The sequence below is a fragment of the Castanea sativa genome, chromosome 3 (assembly GCF_040712315.1).
Source record: "Castanea sativa cultivar Marrone di Chiusa Pesio chromosome 3, ASM4071231v1".
In the NCBI taxonomy this organism is placed as follows: domain Eukaryota; kingdom Viridiplantae; phylum Streptophyta; class Magnoliopsida; order Fagales; family Fagaceae; genus Castanea; species Castanea sativa.
In genome coordinates, this window is record NC_134015.1 from 21,062,454 (window position 1) to 21,071,758 (window position 9,305).

Genomic DNA, 9,305 nt, shown 5'->3' on the forward strand with positions numbered 1-9,305 from the left:
TGAGGATTTGGTATATGTGCATTCTAATCTTCGACTCTTGTCAAGGCGCAATGAGGAGTACATAAATAGAGAAACAAAGATGAGGGATATTTTAGGAGACTCTTGGAATGAGAGCAACAAACATGGAGGAGCTGGAATTCTTGAGAATGCAGCCCTTACACTTAATGAGCTAGAGTTGGAGGCCATGGTTATTGGGAATGCTAGCACTAGTGTTACTACTTGTGAAAGTGAAGTTCGAAGTGAAACTATTGATCTTGATGACGATGATGATGGTGCTTGATTGTCTTGTTGATTATCTTTTATTTTGTTTTAGTTTCAAACTTGTGAGTTGTATTCTAATTTCCAAACATCATGGAATGTTTTAGTTTCAATCTTGTGGGTTGTATTTAATTTATGAATATCATGTTTTAGTTATTATCTACTATTGCTCTTAAATTTGGTATATGTTTATATAATGTGAAAAAGTATGCTTAGCAATATATTAAAAATATAAATAAAAATATTTTTAATAATTTTTTTATTGCCGCACCCCGCCACACCCGCACCCACACCCACACCCACACCCTACTTTTTCAACAATTGCCGAGTCTCGCACCCGCACTCGCACCCGCACCCGCACCCGAATCCCGAAACGCACCCATGCTTCATAGCTAATATGACTAGTAAGTTATAATATAGGTTAATTCCAAAGGACTAGGCATTGGCAATTGATGACAAAAATATTGAGTCTATTTGAGTTCTTAGTGTAAATTAATAAGTCCAAGACAAAAACTCAAGGTTTGCTAAAGAAAACTGAGTTTTTGTCAATGCAACTATTGGCTCGATACCTGGCTCGACCGATCGATATTAGTTCAACTCTAGTTTGATTGCTACTTCGACCAATCAAGAACTGCATATTCAAATTTTCAAATCTGACATGATTTATTAAGTTTGTTGTGTTGGAAAATTTAGACCCCAATTGATAGAATTAACAAATTTTAAACCCAAGTTGTTAATTAGATTCATTATGCATAAAACTTGTTAAAACAAATAAACATCAATATCATGTCAAAACTAAGTGCAACAGAAAAATAAATAAGACAAGATATGATGACCTAGGAAAACCAATAAAGCCAACCAGTTTCACAGTAAAAAACCTGGGGGAAAACCTTCCCGTTAAAGCAATTCACTATAGTAAAGAGAAGTTTTAGATCTAGTACAAAGCCTTTGTCCCTAGACTCTACAATCCTCGTAGATGAACTCACAGCAGAAACCTTCTACCACTTCAGAACCTCTGAACTCTTCAATATATGAATGCCACCCTTTGATGCATGGATCTTAATACGTGACTCATTCCTTTGCACGAATCCCAATACGTGACTCACTTACCAACTTGAGAAAGAAGAATGTTAGCTGCAAAGTTCTTCACTTCATCAACAATGAAGATCAAGAAGCACTTGGTTACAAAACCCTAAGATGCAAAGACGCAGTAGCTTCTTTTAGATAGAATAAGGCTTCGGTCACCTTTTGCATATGTTCTCCTTGTATTCTCTTATGTGACGGCCTCTAAAATATGCCTTATATATGTTTAGGGTTGTGAGAAAATAAACCCTACACAAATACAAACGTCTAGCCCAAAAATCAGATCTGAAAATTCTAATTTCCGTAACCTCAATAGATACCTCGATAGATAGTATCTGTCGAGCCTCATTAAACCTCGATAGATAGCTATCTATTGAAAAGCTGTCCAGCAGGTGTCCAGCAAGTGTCCAGCTTTAGTAAACACCTTTTCTTCACTTGTTTCTTGGTCCAATCTTCATGGCTTTAAGACTAGACTTGAACAACATGTTCTTTAAAGTATTAAACACATCCTAGATCAATTCAAATACAAGTAAAGTACGTTTTGTCAAAGGATTAGTCAACTACATAAAATATGTCCTTAACAATCTCCCCCTTTGGAAATCCGTGGCAAAACCACAACAAACAAATGAACATATGAGAAAAGTCATAAATCACTCAAGTCATACTCACTTGTTGAATACAATAAAATCTACTCTAACACAAACTCTTGAAAAACTTTGCAAGAAGAGAGTTCATTGCATGGAAGACTTTGACAACCTATATTTCTGAAACACTTTAAAAACTCATCAAGGTATCTTAGTGTGAAGCAGAAATAATAGATTGCATACAAATAAGAAACATGTGTATAAAGAAGGAAAAGAAACAACACATGTAGAGATAGGTGGAGAAACATACATCATCACATATAACAAAGATAAGCACAATGTATGTAAAAATGGTCACAAGACCTAAGGTACAAGAACAAGAAGCTAAAAGTAGCTCCTACAACAACAAGGAGGTAAATACTCCCTCTAACAAGATGAAACACATCTCCCCCTTACAAGGTCATGTATTTCTCCCCTTAACTTGTAGAATCTTAAAAAGAAACCCAAGTTCTCCAAGTTCTCCCCATTTTTGTCATGATTGACAGAGGGTACAAGAAGTTATAAAACTTTACCCGATAAACAAAAAGATGATCAAGGGGGCACAAAGAATCCATAAAAATGCATGAATGTAATGAAACAAGATGCTTTGGATGACAAGAGCAAATAAACATGCAAAACATGTGAAAAAAATGCAAGCAGAGGATCTCGATGGATCGAGAGGTGTCGAGAAGCTATCGAGCATACCTCGATGGATCGAACAACTATCAAGAAGCTATCGAGAGGGAATGAAGTTTCTCGATCGATCCACCTAGCTATCGAGAGGTGTCGAGATTGAGATAAAAAAAAATCACCTGAAGATCTCAACAGATAAGCCAAGTATCGAAAGGTGTCGAGAAGGTATCGAGATGGCTTAAAAACAGATTTTTTTAGAAGGGAAAAACATAGATATGAATGCAAACACGCATGCAACATAGCCAAAACTCCAACCAACATTTTAACCTCTTAAAAACATCTCTCAATCAACAAAGATATAAGCATTTAGCTCCCAAAAACACACACACATACTAAACAAGTCTAGCCAATTTTATGTTTTAAAAACAAGTTAAGACAGTTTAGTGAGCATACATCAACACATGTAAACCTTGTGATGGCCAAATCACATTGTATCTACACATGTATCAAAAGTAGTAAGAATATTGCGTGTTGTGTGTGAAAACATTGCAAGATTGCATATGTGTCTCAAAGTTATGACGATTTGAGATATGAGAAAATCACTTTAACTCACACACAATCATAACTGCTTGATGGGGACTATCACCTTTGAGGTACATCCTATAACTCCCACATCTCCTAGAAAACACGCTTGCAATCATATTTAAAGCATTTTTGTTCTTTTTGCTTTTTTTTTTTTTTGCATATTTTCTTTTATTAAGCAAATCATGCATGGGTATATAAAAGAGAGAAAAGAAATACCTAATGATGTTAAGCTTTTTGATATTGTACTTTTACTATGCCGAAGCATACAGATGTCATATCATGATTGGCGGGCAACAGTGGTGAGATGGTTATTTATGCCTTTCTCTTAGGATTTTCTAGTCTTACCCATCAAAAAGAGTGATACGAGTGTTAAGTACAAGAGATCACTTAACCTTACTCATCACAAACCAAGAGCCACAAAGCTCACTTGCTTAGTTGTGCATAAGGATGCTCATCTAAGCTACAAGAGATACAAAGTTTAGAAAACTTTGTTTCAAAGGCCATATTAAAGTTCATAAGAACCGATGTACACAAACACACACTGTTTTTGTATTTTTCTGATTTTTTCATTTTTTTTAAACAAAATAAAATAAAAACTAAACAACCAAATAAAAACAGAAAAACAGCATGAGAGCTTAAAAGAAAGATGCAGATGTATGAAAGCATGATAGAAAAATGCAGATAAGAAATCAAGCAAAGAGAATCCTACTTTAGATAGAAAGAATTAAAGCAGAGGACAAATAGAAAAGATAATTAAGTTTTAGGCTCCTTTCTCACCCATATAGCACGAGCCTTTGGCCATGAAGATGAAAAGGCATGTGTCCTAGTATGTCTACTAAAGGACATAGAAGAATTAAAATTCTTCTAAAATTGAGTTAAAAAGCTCAAGACTTTTAATAACTCTCCAAACAAAAGTGTAGGTCCTTGAGAGGAAACCTGTGACCGTTTGGACACTTGCTTTTAAGGATACAACTTAAAGCAATTAGGACAAATGTGTCCAGAAACACCACAATGGTGACAAACATGAGGTCTAACAAAGGATTTAAAATTAGCCAAAATAGTTTTGGATTTCATACCTTTATTACCTTTCCCAGATTGAGGCATAATGACAGTCCTTGATCCAGAAGCCGTGGAAGAGAAGGGTCATTGTAAAAAACTAAAGGTTAATTTTTTTTTTTAATTCAACAGTTGAGATTAAAAGTATTTTTATAACTTTTGATCTAAACCATTGATTTGCTATTGCAAGGTGCAATAGCTAGGGTTATTGCAAGGTGCAATTGCCCACTAGATCTCAATCCCAAAACTTCTATCTCACTTTTGTGTTCTATTTTACGCTCCACCATTCAAGATATGTCACGTATTTGATTTTTTTTCCTTTTTAAACTTTGGTTATTTTATAAAGAAAGTGAAACAAATATATGACAAGTTAGGATTGATAGAGTATAAAGTGGAAACAAAAAATGGAATAGAAAATTTTGAAGTCATGACAACAAGGGTAAATTCGAGATTGGGTTGGTAAGAAGTGGAGGGCAATGGTTTTAGAGATTTTAGATCCTCTCTAATTTCATTTCCACGTGAAATGGTGAGGTCCATATATTTCAGGGATCATAATTTAAGGTGGGGTAAATCTAAACTCTAACTTGTATCAACTTACTTAAAAACTTATAACTTTGGTTTAGTTTAACCATAATTAATTTTAACCACATACAATTTTAAACGAGTTGACACAATCTAAACACTAGATTTACTCAAATTTAATGAAAAGGATGTGCCGTATGTAATTGGTATAGAAGGAGTCAGCGGGTTTGATTGTACAATTGCATTTGGATGAAAGCTGGTATGGCAAATTACAACTTATCCACCTATGGTTTGGTCAAAATTTAAGTTGCCTACTTGTGATTTGAAATTTAACACTTTACTTACTTGAGGTTAGTTCAGTTAGATTTCCTTAATCCATCTCTATTAAAAGCATGGCTAAATATGTGATTTTTCTTCACTTTTATGTTTCTCTCCTCCAAAAACACAAAAACCATATACAAGATCAAATAAGATCAAAAAGAATTCAACGAAGCACTTGCATCATGGGATTTCAAAACACAAGTAGGCAACTTAAATTTCGGTCAAACTTCAGGTGAGCAAAGTGTAAAATTTTAAACCACAAGTAAGTAACTTAAATTTCAACCAAATCACAGGTGGGTAAGTTATAACTTGCCCAAACTGATATTGATAGTAGACTTTTGGAAATTATAAGGTACAAATACTGCCAAGATACTACCAGACCCATAAGTCCATGGGTGAGATTTGGGTCTAATGCCCAGTTGCACTGGACTCTTTAAGATATTGACACGTGTCACCATCTCAATAGATCTAGTGCATCCAATGCACTAGACCTAAGCCTCACCCTTAATCCATATGGTACCTCCTAGTAGGGTACTTTTTAGTATTTATATATTACTAAAACAATTCCAAAAAAAAAAAAAAACAGTGGTATCAGCCTATCAGCATATTTGGCTTGTGTGTTTGCTTCTTTTTTGTTCGGTAGCAATGTCTGAATTCAAATCACACAAGCACTAATATCTCTTCACAAATGGCAATAATTTTGCAAATTGATTGGAACTTTTGGTGTTCCCTAATGAAGACACCCAAGATCAAATGCCATCTCCCTTAAGTATTGAATTATGAAATATATATATATATATATATGAAAATTCTCTTGACAATCATATGAAAATCCCCCTTCTTAGTCTCTTACATGCACTCCCCCCCCCCCCCCCTTCCCCTTCTTAGTATCTTTTCCCCATCTCCTAAAAACAAATCGAAAAAGACTCTCCTTTCAATTAATCTATTTTACATTCTCTACGTCTCCATTTCACTCTTTTTCTCTCCACGCCTCAGTCTCTCTTTTGCAAAAAAATAGATTCAGAAAACAAAAGATGGTCTAGGCTTTCAGGAAAGATGAATGAGAATGACCACTTTCAACTTCCAACTAACAACATTTTGCTTTCACAATGAACTAGGTCGATTTTTAGCCATTTTGTAGCAAAATATTGTGGGGAAGAAATTGACAAACCCGCTAAATGAAGCGGTTTGGCCACGATTCAAGTAGTTCCCAACAAAAATAGAAATTTCCAATTTTGTGTGTTTTAAAAAATAGATTGGTGGTCAGTTCTCAGTTAACCTAGTTGTGGGGAGTAAAAGGACCCAAGAGGGTGTATGGGCCTTTGGGCTATGGCAAGGAAGGCCGACCTGCCCTTGGGTTGGGAATTTATTAGTACTGCGGGTCAGCCCATACGCCGAGGGTCCAAGGATACATCCGAGGGTGATTTTCTCCTCGGACAGACCTAGGAGAACTTAGGACTTCATTATAAAGGTCAAGGCACAACCCCGTGAAGACTAATGGTTAAAAAGGGGGAACCCTTGAATGTCCTAGATAGACCGATATCTGAGAAACACCAAAAGAAAAGGCTGCCACCTCCACATTAAAGACTCTGCACCTACCTCCCTGGCCGCATTAATGGGGAAGTGACCCCTGAACAGTGGGATGGAAACTTCTGATCACTATTCAAAGGCACTAAGAGAAGAAATATCTAGGGGGGAGGGTGTTGGAGCAACGCGTGGACAACGTATCAGAAAAAGAAGTATTTAAGGGGGGACCTAGAACAAAGAAGAGGGAGATCTTTTGTAATCTTGAGAAGAAGAAGGAGAATTAATACATAAAGAGTCCTCGGCTTACGTCCGAGGAGGTTTACTGGTAATAGTTGTTTGTTGTTTATAAGTGTTTTGTAGCTCTTAGCTTGTTATAAAAACCCTCGGTACTTCTAACCTAGATTTCAAGCCCACACTCTACAAATTTTATTGTTTAAGACTCATTGGGCCTGAGCCTGTAGCTGTCTTTGGGTCCAAGCGCAATTGTGCGCTTACAATTGGCGCCCACCGTGGGGCATCTAGTCTAGAAGGCGTAGGGATACTATGGCAGGCTTAGGTTCTCACCATGCAAATCACAGGGATCACAGCCGGAGGATCATTTCGAACGTCTTGAACGTTGAAGGGATCGTGAGGGAAGTGTCCATACAGAATACCCCGGGGCTAGCCATACTCATGGTAGGGGCAGCACCACCCACGAGGATGGTTCTAAAGCCATGCAGAAGGAGATCAATCGTTTAAAGAGAAAGCTACGCCGCGCCAGGCGTAGGTCTTCACCGTCCTCATCTAATCCTTCCTCGGAGGAGGTTAGGGGAGGTGGCTACAGCTCAAGGTCGTGCTCACCCCCCAGTGCAATGTCCTCTGATGAGGAGGACGACCAGCCAGCTCGTAGACGCAAGAAGCTTCCTTCTAGGGGCTTAGGCAACGATACTATGAGTCGGGCGTTGCACCAACTCTCCAAATCTCCGTTTTCACGGAGGATTGAGAAAGGGAGGCTTCCCAGGAGGTTTACCCAGCCCACCTTTACCATCTACAACGGCCGGACTGATCCGGTGGAGCACGTGAGTCACTTTAACCAGAGGATGGTGGTGCACTCTCACAACGAGACCTTGATGTGTAAAGTTTTCCCCTCTAGCTTGGTACCTGTGGCTATGAGGTGGTTCAATGGCCTTAAATCGGGGTTTGTAGGTTCGTTTGGGGAGCTAACTAAGGCATTCGCTTCACGGTTCATTACGTGTAGCAGAGTCCCTCGGCCATTGGACTCGCTGCTATCCATGACCATGAAGGAAGGGGAAACGCTGAAAGTGTACTCCGACCGGTACTGGGAGATGTTTAATGAAATAGATGGTGACTTTGATGAGATGGCGCTTAATACCTTTAAGGTAGGTCTTCCTACTGACCACGACTTGAGAAAGTCTTTGACCAAAAAGCCCGTCCGCAGCGTACGTCGCCTTATGGATCGTATTGATGAATACAAAAGGGTAAAGGAAGACCAGCAGCAAGGAAAGGGAAAGGAGAAGGTTATCCCGCAAGAGAGAAGGGATTTCAGGTAAGACAGATACCACAACAACAAGCCGAGGAGAGATTATTTCGGGCAGTCCGGCTCGGCAGCACCTCAGGCCGTAAACACTGTGTTCTGAGAACCAGTGCATCAACTACTGGAGAAAGTTCGTAAGGAGACCTTCTTCAGGTGGCCTAGTAAGATGGCAGGGGACTCTGCAAAGAGGAATCAGAACCTCTTTTGTCAGTACCATCAGGATGTGGGCCACACTACCGAGAACTGTCGAACCCTTTGGAACCACTTGGAGCATCTTGTCAGTGAAGGAAAATTGAAGCAGCACTTGTGTTAACCTACTGGGCAGGGCAGTCGGGTTGGCTCAAATAACCAGAGGAACAATTCATCTCGGCCGGCATTGGGAACAATTAATGTTATCTTTGCTGCACCTGGTAGGACCGGCTCAGGTCCCACTAGGGTGATGGCGGTTTCCCATTCTCAGACCGAGGAGGCAGGCTGCAGGCCGAAGAGGTTGAAAATAACTTTGCCCGTCTTGGGATTCTCCGAGGAGGATAAGGCTGGTACCATTCAACCCCATGACGACGCTCTTGTGGTCACTCTTAGGATAGGGAATTATGACGTGAAGAGGGTGATGATTGATCAGGGCAGCGGTGCAGATATCATGTACCCTGATTTATTCAAGGGGCTAAGGTTGAAGCTGGAGGATCTCACTCCTTATGATTCGCCGCTTATAAGCTTTGAAGGAAAAGCCGTTCTGCCAAAGGGACAGATTCGTTTGCCCGTGCAATCTGGTTCAGAAACTGTTGAGGTGGATTTTATTGTGGTTGACGCGTATTCCCCATATACAGCCATCCTCGCCAGGCCATGGCTGCATGCTCTGGGAGCTGTCTCCTCTACCTTGCATGTTAAGGTTAAGTTCCCCTCGGGGGAATATGTGGAAGAGATCATCGGCAGTCAATCGGTGGCAAGGTAATGCATATCGGCTGCAGTGCTGCACCAGACAGAGGCCGAGTCTTCGGCTGTGAACGTCAAAGACTTATAGCAATTAGCAGCCCCTGGTGCACCTGGAGTGGTGATAGGAGAGGAGACACATTGTGAGGAGTTAGAGAAGTTTCTGGTAGCCGATGACCCAGAGAGGTTCTTCCAAGTCGGCATACTTTTGCCGCACCAAGAGAAGATGGAGT